We start from the raw sequence: 11,084 nt of genomic DNA on the forward strand, positions 1-11,084 counted from the left end.
CCCCGCGCTGGGGTAGATGGATGGGGTGTGCGTGGGGGTGGAGGTGTCCTTGGTGAGGTAGTGATTGTGTATGGGCCAGTGCTCAGTGGGACCGATGGGGCTGTGGGCAGATGAGTGAATAATGATGTTTCACCACTGTGTCGTAATTACCTGCTCCCAGCTCCTCTCTGTAGTCCTCTCTGCTGGCGCTGGAGTCCACTACTGGATTATACAGGTTTGTTCAGGACATTTGTTTTGCATAAAGTACACCTGAGCATGTGTTGGAATGAGTTGTCCCAGATGTATAGAAAGTAATGGTGTTTAAGGAGGTACTTCATAATCCAAATAGACTATTGTGAGCTTTTAGCCATGTTATAATAGTCAAAAACATACCTGGACGTGTATTTTGTTTCGATCACACGTTGGAGTAACCCGTTGTTCCTCTTTCTACATCTCCAAAACTCAAAATGCGCTTTTCCACCTTGGGATGTCATGAAAGTGTAGTTTTCATGTTAACAACTACCTCTTACCTTTGGTTCAGTAGACAGAGGTGATTCCAAAGGCTGACTTATGCACTTATTATTCAATTGATCCTAGTGAATGTGTATGGAGTTTAAAAACACAATGGAGCACTTTCTGTATTACCCCATGACATCAGCAGGTGGAGTGGAGTGTTTTCTGTTTGAGACCCAAACCCAGCCTAAATATGCAGGATTTGTGTGTTAAACATGTGTGAATTAAACACGGGATATGTTTTTGACTAGGAAAAAACATAACATAGATCAGAAAATGCTTAATATAAGACCTTTAAATACAATAGTTCCAAGATAGTGAATTTATTATGTATGTATAACTTTAAATTGTGACGTTTATCTTAATGTAACTTTTCTGGTGGAGGTTGTGCCACCTGCTTGAAGATGTCATTGATTTCGGGCGTATGAACAGTGTCGGGAAGGTTACTTTTAAAATGTATTCCCCCTACAGATTACAGATTACACACACCAAAATGTAGTTTGTATCGTAATCCATTAAATTACTTAAACTGAGTAACGTAATCTGAATACTTTGGATTACTTGATTTGCTGTAGAGGAGCAAAGATGAGGAAATCTTCACGTAAGATGTTTTGTCTGATAAAAGAAAATGAAAAGCCCAGACTTTACTGAACCAGATTAAAAATATTATTGATAGAAGAGGAGGAGACACGGTCCTGGTTTAGTCCTGGTTTAGACCTGATTTAGACCTGTTTAGACCTGGTTTAGACCTGGTTTAGACCTGGTTTTAGACCTGGTTTAGACCTGGTTTAGACCTGGTTTTAGACCTGGTTTTAGACCTGGTTTTAGACCTGGTTTAGACCTGATTTTAGACCTTGTTTAGATCTGGTTTAGTGTCCGGCAATGAATGGAATTATGGAAAAAAAAAAAGAAAAGAAAAGGGGGATATAGCCCAAAATGTGAAAACAGGAAAATACCCCCGTGTAATCCATTTATTTCAACAAAGTAACTGTAATCCAATTACCACTCACTGAAACAGTAACTGTAACCAAATACAATTACTCATAATTCGTACTCTGATTACGTGACTCGTACATGTAATCCGTTACTCCCCAACACTGACAACCATGTATCTATCTTGATAGAGACAAGCAGATAACAATTTACAGGTCAGCTCTGTGGAGAGTTGAGCCACTTTCTAACTTTCTTAACTTAACTTTCTTTTAGCACGAACACACCTATAACTGAATAGACGCCATATGGTTTCGTTTAATGCCATACTGTGAAAGATTTCATTGAAAGCATTCACATCACAGAGACAAGCAAATCATTCATTTAATTATTTATTTATTATTATCTCGCAACAATTTACCCTCACAATTATATCTGGCAACCTGCCCAATTTAATATTTTATACTGATCTCCATGACAACTCCTGAGAGGGCCACATGGGGACAAGTGGTCTATATTTATTTTTATCAAGCCTCACAATCTGCAGGTGATTTATTATCATATACTTTGTTTCATTTGCACTTTATTTTTCAGTTTAGTGCTGTATATTGCAGTATCTTTCATCCTTATTGTATTGGTCGATAAATCAAAACTATTCCAAAAGAGTGACCCCATGTGTCACATACTTTTGTACTTACTTTTTGATAAACTACGTTGTATACCTTAGCTCCATATGCATGCAGACAGAGGCTTGTTGGTCACCGGTTAGCTAACTCCTATCCTGCGCTTGTCATCTTACGCTACAGACAGCTAGCACTTCATCAAAATCAGCCAGTGGAAAGCTCACAAATTGCCCAAGGGGTCTCGCTACAGAATGTAAAATAGCAATCGGTTTGCGCACTGTCAGGGGTGATGTCATAAATGTAAACAGTGTTGTACATAACTTATGCAAATGTCTGCAGAAGAGAGACAAGGAAAAAAGAGTGGGAGAGAGGTGATGAGAGAGAGAGAGGGAGTGGGAGAGAGAAGAGACAGTGGGAGAGAGAGAAAAGAGAGAGAGAAGACTGGGAGGATATGAGAGAGCAAAAGAGAGAAGAGTGAAGTGAAAAGTGCGAGAGAGAGAGAGGAGAGTGAGAGCTAGTGAGAGAGAGTGAAAAGAGAAAGAAGACTGAGAACCAGTGGAAGAGAGAAAAGAGTGAAAGAGAGCAAGAGGGAGAAGGAGAGGGAGGGAGGGAGGGAGAGAGAGAAGAGAAGACTGAGATAGTGAGAGAGCAAAAGACAGGAGAGAGAGGAGTGAGAGAGAGAGAGAGAGAGAGGTGAGAAAAGAGAGAGAGAAAGAAGACTGAGAACTAGTGAAAGAGAGAAAAGAGTGAAAGAGACAGAGGAAGAGAGAGAAAGCGAAGACTGAGAGCAAGAGAGAGAGAAGAGTGAGAGCTAGTGAGAGAGCGAGAAAAGAGAAAGAGAGAGACAAGAGAGTGAGAAAAGAGAAAGAAGACTGAGAACTAGTGAAAGAGAGAAAAGAGTGAAAGAGAGCAAGAGGGAAAAAGAGAGGGAGGGAGAGAGAGAAGACTGAGAACTAGTGAGAGAGCAAAAGAGAGAGGGAGAGGAGTGAGAGCAAGAGAGAGAGAGAGAAGAGTGAGAGTTAGTGAGAAAGAGAGAAGAGAGAAAGATAGAAGAGGGTTAGAAAAGAGAGAGAAAGAAGACTGAGAACTAGTGAAAGAAAGAAAAGAGTGAAAGAGACAGAGGGAGAGAGAGAAAGAGAAGACTGAGAGCTAGTGAGAGAGCATAAGAGAAAGGAGAGAGGGGGTGAAAGTGAGAGAAAGAGAGAGAAGAGTGAGAGCTAGTGAGAAAGAGAGAAAGAAAGAGACAAGAGAGTGAGAAAAGAGAGAAAGAAGACTGAGAACCAGTGGAAGAGAGAAAAGAGTGAGAGAGAGCAAGAGGGAGAAAGAGAGGGAAGGAGAGAGAGAAAGAGAAGACTGGGAACTAGTGAGAGAGCAAAAGAGAGAGGAGAGAGAGGGGGTGAACGTAAGACAGAGAGTAGTGAAAGAAAGAGAGAGAAAAGAGTGAGAGCTAGTGAGTGAGAGAGAAAAGAGAGAATAGAGTGAGAAAAGAGAAAGAGAAGACTGAGAGCTAGTGAGACAGAGGAGAGAGAGTAAAAGTGAGAGCGAAAGAGAGGAGTGAAAGAAAGAGAGAGAGGAGAGAGAGAGAGTGAGAAAAGAGAGAGAGAGAAAGAGAAGACTAAGAACTAGTGAAAGAGAAAAGAGTGAAAGAAACAGAGGGAGAGACAGAAAAAGAGAAGACTGAGAAATAGTGAGAGAGCAAAAGAGAGAGGGAGTGAAAGTGAAAGAGAGAGCGAGAGGAGTGAGAGAGAAGAGTGAGAGCTAGTGAGAAAGACAGAAGAGAGAAAGAGAGAGACAAGAGAGTGAGAAAAGAGAGAAAGGAGACTGGGAACCAGTGAAAGAGAGAAAAGAGTGAAAGAGACAGAGGGAGAGAGAGAGAAAGAGAAGACTGAGAGCTAGAGAGAGAGCAAAAGAGAAAGGAGAGAAAGAGAGGAGTGAAAGAAAGAGAAGAGTAAGAGCTAGTGAGAGAGAGAGAGAGAGACAGAAGAGAGTGAAAGAGACAGAGGGAGAGAGAGAGAAAGAAAGAAGAGATAGAAGAGAAGAGAGAAAGACAAGAGAGAGAGAAAGAGAGATGGTTCTTGGATGATAATGTTCTTTATTATGGTTGGTTAAGTGATTAGCAGTGGTGGAAGATGCCAAATAAAGTTGCCCCTGGGAAAGGCAGTAGATTTCGAACAAGAGAGTTTATGTTATAACGATCTACACAACTGAATTATGCAGTAGATTATGGCTTCTCATTGCACAGAGAAGGCTCCGGGGACCTTTTTGTCAAAACATCCACTAAACAACAGGAAAACATGCTAATGCGTTATTATGCCTTTGTAGCTGTTTTGGAATACAGTTATAATTACTGACGCTATACACCCAGACACTACTTTTTTTTTTTTCTTACAATTTGGAGATCTTTCATCATTTTGATTAAATACTTTACAATGGGAGATCATTACAGCCTTTTTCTGTGCAAGGCTCCTCATGACTTAGTTGGCTGTAGCGGCGTTAATAGGATTCTTTCTAGTTGGTGCTCGGGATGTGGAAAAAAGGCCCAAAAGATAAAAATGAAAATGAGCCTTTTGTTTTTCTCGCAAGACTTTTTTTTGGGGGGAAAAAAAAAAAAAGTGGAAAAATGAAATAAGGGCTGTCAGGGTATTTGTGATAAGGCTTAAATGGGGATGAAACGATGTGCAACTCTGAGCCCACTGTGGCAATGACCTGTCAACTAGCAAAACGGAGCCAAGCACAACTACAGCCTTTTTGATCCTTCCTCCCTTCTCTGTCCTCTCAGGGGGAGTGTATCCTCATCTCAAAGACTTGCAGCGTCACTCTTTCAACAACACACAACTGTTTCAAGATATAACAATAAGACAAGCGACGAGCTGCTTAGAGATTCAATTTTTAATTTTAGTTTTTGTTTCTAAAGGTCTTAGGCTGAATTGACTCTTGTGAGCTTTAAGCCATGTTAGAATATTGTTACGTCATCAAAAACATATCCGGAGTCGTGTTTTGTTTCATTCACACATGTTTGAGTAATCCTGCATTATTTCTGTCCACTTTTTCAAAGCTCAGACTGCGCTGATCCACCTTCGCGATGTCATGTAGTGGTAGTTTTCAAGTTAACAGCCATCTTTTACCTTTTGTTCAGTAGTGATGGGCAATTCCAGGTCTGAAATCATCTTCTAGTATTACCACATGACATCACAAGGTGGATCCCAGTCTCCAAATAGGAAGTGAGCATTAGTGCGCTTCCGGCTCCATCGACTCTGTTTCGAATTGACTTTACACTAGTGATGGGCGAGTGGAGCCTCGTGAAGCATTGACACCTCAGTCGCAATATTGTCTCAAATGGTTCGACGTGTCTGAGGCCTCGGAGAAACACTGACCTCTAGTGGACAAATTTAACCATTGGCACACATGTGTCTCAGCATCGATGAAGTATTGTTAGTGTAAGACAAGACTTGTGTGCAGAGCATACACCGTACCTAACAACAACAAGAATAATGATGATTTAAAATAATGTGTAAAGAGCAACATAAATAGCAAGGTGTAAATAAGAAAATGGGTGACCTTGTTAGGTGGAATTAGATCAAAGTGATCCCAAACCATGGATCGCTTTTTTCCACTTGTAGATGCCATCGAAAATGAAACAAATGCCAAAAGTCTCCAAAAGTCACCAAAATCACCATTAACATCACACAATACTCCTCACTACCCAACATTTTTAAGAAATATTGGTGCATATACTGTAGCAGTTTAGCGCTTGTCAAACCACGGAAGTGCACTTAACACTCTGACGCTCTCCAATCGCAGAGCGGAACATTCACTGAGCCAATGAAACGCTTCGATACACTGAAGTGATTGCAGTCGGGGGAGGGCACCGACACTTCGACACTTCATTCACATGAGCGGCTGCTGCGAGACGAGCTCCGAGGCAGCGCTTCTGAGCAATTTGTTTCAGAAAGAACGAGACGTGCTCCGGAGCTCCGACTTATTTGCCCATCACTAATTTACACTGACAAAAAGTCACTCCTCGTTCTCTAATTGTTGCAGTGAAGCTTGTCATTTTTTTTTTTTTTTCAAATGTTTGTATGAACCCACTCTACATGATCCTGGTATTTTTATTTCGCTATTTTGTCTGTAAATATATTCCTATTCCTGACTTGGCTCCAAATTCACTCTTATAACTGCTAGTCTTGGTGAGTTTCATTTGACTCGAGCCGAACGCTACGGGTAACATCACACTCCCTTAGTCCACTTCTTTATATGGCCTTTATATGGTGTAAATGAAAGGAATCTATATCAAGAAACGAACTACAATTCTGACTTGTGCAAGTGTTTGAAGACTGAAGTTGTTTGTGAAGTGACTATGACCTGTCAAAACCTGTAGAGTCTTCCTTATACAACTCCAGCCCTTTCAGGTTTTCACTCCCCCCTCCCCGCTCCTCCCTGCTTCTCTCTGGGGGAATGTCTCCTCATCTCAAAGACTTGCTGCGTCACTCACTCCACAACACAGCACTATTTTCAGACCTTCTTCTTACTTCCGCTCCTTTTCATCTGCTCCCCCTCTCTTTCAACCCCGGAAGGCTGCCGGTGTCGGTGGACTTGTTGGAGACATACCATAGCTTGAAGTCAACACAACAATCTCAGACTTGTATATCCGAAGAACATCACAGAAAAACTCCCCAAAAAGCTGCCTCAGAAGTGTTTCCTGTCTCCTCGCAGAGCTTTTTGGAGTGAAGTGGAATATGTTGGATAAAAAGGCGTTTAAGGCAAAAGCAATGGTCCCTTTTATTTATGCGTCTTTTATTCCCATTACAGTGCGCTCCGGTGATGCACGGGATTGTTTTTTCTCCACTGTATGTGCAATGTAAACTCCCAATGTACAATGAGCCATGGAACCTATAGGAACGTGATCGAGGATATTTAGAAGCACTGAACATACAACTGTGGTACATGTCCCAGCATAAACCCATGACTGCCCCATGATGATACCATGATGTGATGTGTTTTAAGAGACATGCCATCGCGATTTGTTAAACAGAAATTCTCTGGGGTTAAAACATAAAATGTTAGTGTTAGGATTATTATGAGAAGAAACATCATCATTTGGTTATTGTTGATTAATGATTACAGTCAAAGTTAAAGTCACAAATGGGAGAGAAAAAGCATTTTACACAAGTATAAATTGTTGTGATTGATTGAATTGAAACTACTTAATCTTGTTGGTTTTTCTCATTTAGAATTATATTGTGATATGAATAATCATAATTAGGGAGTCATTAAGCGGACGGTTAAGATACATTTTGTTATCCCCAAAGAGAAATTTGCCCTATGCATTTGACCCATCCTTCACTGTGGCTGGGGCAACCACGCAGGGATCAGTCCCCTAACTAGCCTTGGCCAGGACTACTTTAGCTGGAGGATTTTAACTACCGTGCATGTTTTAACTGAATAATCTTGACAGTCCTAGTTGTTGTGTATTGTGGTTTGCAAAGAGGTTCGACTTGTGAATGTAACAGTTTTGTGCAGGACATGAGAGCTGCTGTATCCAACCACTTTGTTTTCATATTTAATGACAGTTGCATTTAGGATGAACATCTCTGAAAAGCAGGTTCACCATGACCCAGATGAGTGTCTTCATGCACTGAAAAATAACTCCCTCTTTTTTATGCAGTTTCTTACAGCTGAAAATGACAAAAAATGGTCTATTGACAAATTTTCAAATATAATAGAATGTATTTTATAAATCTAGATGTGTACAACACCAATTGTGTAGATATTAGTGTTTTTTCATGTAAAAAATGATTAAACTAAGCTTTAATAGTCTGACTTTCTCAATGAAGACAATGCAATAATATGTAAAAAGGGATCTAAAATGCAGGGATGCCAGTAAAGGGCAGAGGCAGAGTGCAGCAGTGCCTCTCTCTGGACTGATCTGTACTTAAAGTGGCAGCTCTGATCTTCTAAAGGTCGACTGTGACATCAGGACGGCCTGCTTTAGGTTTGATGTGGATTTGTGCTGATGACTCCATGCTGCTGAAAACTCTCCTCTTTTATCCTGCTGCTTAACCCTTTCAGCTCATTCTACTCGCACCTAGTCTCAAATGCTCAGAAATGTGCAGACGTGGTAGAGTAGTCCAAAATGACCTCAAGAAAGAATACCATTACCCATCAGATACGACTGCGCCCTGAATAATTACTGAAGTAAGAGGACAGCGTTTTTTTAGTGAGCATAGATGTTAAGATCCAACATCAGATTTATGCCACAACTCATCCAATATTTCCAAAGAGAGCACTTAAAATAAATACACAAATAAATTAAACACATTAAGTAAATAAATACATCCGTAGTTAACAAACTTTACTCAATATTTATTTATTTAACCTTTATTTTACCAAAACAAAATCAGCAAAACATTAAGAACAAATTCTTAATGTACTCAATAAGATTACTTCAAGATATGTCAATCAAGTGAAGTAAAAGTATCTCAAAAACTAGGACAAGTCTTTTTTCTTAACTTGATATATAGGTCAAAAAGATGCTCAAAACACTTTACATTCACTCTTCAGTCATTCTTTAACCCTTTATTATTAGTCTATTTACATATGCAAAGCTCAAAATGCTCTGTTCCACGTCATGAGGTCATGAAGCCGTAGTTTTCAAGTTTTAATTCAGTAGAGGTTGGCAATTCCAGGTCTGAAATCATCCAAATGATTCTATTGAAGTTTAAAAACACAGTGAAGCCCCTCCTGTATTACTGCTGTTCATCACAAGTGAATCAGAAAATAGCTTATATATGGGCTTTAAAGATATTCTCAAGTAGAAATAACTAAGGAAATGTATACTACACTCCTTCAAGGCAATAGCAGGACTTTAGTGCGCGGTCTGGAAAGTCTGCTCTTTCATTCACTCATGTTACAGTTGACCGATGAGGGCATATGGTCAGAACCTTTATGATGTCAGGAAAACGCGGTGTGTAAGTGGCTCTATAGCTGTTGAAGTGATCCTTTAAAACTCATTTGACCCTGGCTAGTCTTAAAGAGGGGACGAATCAGGTCAGGCTCTTGTCGATGTAACTGACACTGGACCTTTTAAATAACTCCTTGTAGCCAATATGCTGTAAGTATCTCTTAGATGTAACATAACACTATTGTTAAGTGCGTAATTAAAGAAAATGTTTTGCCAGTGCTCATTTGTATTAGCTCGGGGGCATGTGCTGTTTGGGGTTAACGCACGACAAATGAGACGGTGAAATTATGATTTTATTGTTAACCTACTGTGACTCTTGTGAAAACACTGTTAATGCAAGTGTTACTTTGTCAAACGTTAAGTTGATCATATTAAGTAGCTCCTTCAAACTTCGAGAGCTTATGAGAGCAAAGACTTCACCATGACAACGGAAAGTCCTCAATACATTCCTAGCATTTGTAGGCTATAAGATAACAATGACTTTTATTGTGCTGCATTGCTTCACCTGAGATTCAATGCATTGGCAATAGGAGGTGGTGAACTAGTTCCCATTGAAATAATAAACAAGGTGATATTTGTATGTTGGTACCATGTCACTTGTGTACAAACCAACCGGTCAAATTTGTATTGTGGTATACCTATGCACATTAAAGGTCCTATATTACTCAAAATTGACATTTGTGAGCTTAAACCATGTTTTTTTTTTTTTTTACCTGGAGTTTTTACGTGGAGTTGTTTTGTTTCATTCACGCATGGTTAAGTAATCCTTTATTATTAGTTTGTTTACATCTCCAAAGCTCAAAATGCTCTGTTCCACCTTGTGATGTCAACTCCCTTTTAAGTTTTTTTTTGTACAGAATGGAAAGTTCATCGCCGAAATTATCCAAATGATTCTAGTGTAGGTGTATGGAGTTTAAAAACACAGTGACGCATTTCATGTATTACTATATGATATCACAAGGTGGAGTGTTTTCTGTTGAACAGAAAAACTCAGGGTAAATATGCAGGGTTTGTGTGTTAAAATGTGTAAATGAAGCAAAACACAGCTCCAGATATGTTTGTGATGAGGAAACATTATAACATAGATCAGAAAAGAGCAGAATATGGCCCCTTTAATATTATACAGCCTTATTGTCCATTGTTAGCTCTGGGGTAGACTGCTGGAAGTAAGAGTGCCAGTTTGCTCTATTGCCACCTTTAACAACCACCACTCACTCACTCACACTCCACAGTCATACACAGACACAAGTCAGTTAAGTGTCTTGCCCAAGGACTCCAAAACAGTATGCACACTCTAACCACAGACTTGCAGCTTCCCCAATTATCAAAGAAAAAAACAACAACAAAATATGAAAGTAGCAACCATTAAATTATCTTTTAAACTTAGAAACTGGAGAGATATTGTGGCCATACCAGCTTGTCAAAGCCTGATCCTGTCAGATCTCAGAAGCTAAGGAGGGCCGGGCCTGGTTAGTACTTGGATGGGAGACCGCTGGGAAAATCAGGTGCCACAGTCGGGCGCCGCTCATTGTGACCTTAGGCAAGGCACTTCACCCACATTGCCTTGCATGAAAGAGGTGTGTGAGGGTTCGGACTCGCTGATGGCACAGAATGGCAGCCTCACTTCCATCAGTCTGCCCCAGATCAGCTGTGGCTACAGTAGTAGCTTACCACCTCCAGGTATGGAGTGAATAAATAATGCTCTGTAAAGTGTCTTTGAGTGTCAAGAAAAGCGCTTAATAAAACTGATGCATTATTATTTATATATATTTTTTATTATTATTGTCATTATTATTATATATCCATTTGATAAACCATATACCTGTCCCCATTATCTAAATTTTCCAACATATGTGTACAACAATTCGTACTCCTCCTTCAGGTTGCTGTACAAAACTCTATCCTTCTTTCCCTTATTGTCGACTTGTGTCACGACCAAGGCTCTATCGCTCCATCCTTATTACTGAAAAGGAGGTCATTCTGAGTTCACCCTTACATCACTCACATTTTGACAGCGCTGGTACTCTGAGCTAAGTGAGAAAAAGCAACAGACAGGCCTCACAAGATCAGGCCAGACT

General features: G+C 40.0%; 1 pseudogene; it reads left to right on the forward strand.

Moving 5' to 3' along the window:
* Positions 1-10,405: 10,405 nt before the first annotated feature.
* LOC129410750 (5S ribosomal RNA) lies at positions 10,406-10,523 on the forward strand (annotated as a pseudogene).
* Positions 10,524-11,084: the final 561 nt, after the last annotated feature.

The sequence above is a fragment of the Boleophthalmus pectinirostris genome, unplaced genomic scaffold (genome assembly GCF_026225935.1).
Source record: "Boleophthalmus pectinirostris isolate CB_2022bp ecotype Guang Dong unplaced genomic scaffold, ASM2622593v1 HiC_scaffold_23, whole genome shotgun sequence".
NCBI lineage: Eukaryota > Metazoa > Chordata > Actinopteri > Gobiiformes > Gobiidae > Boleophthalmus > Boleophthalmus pectinirostris.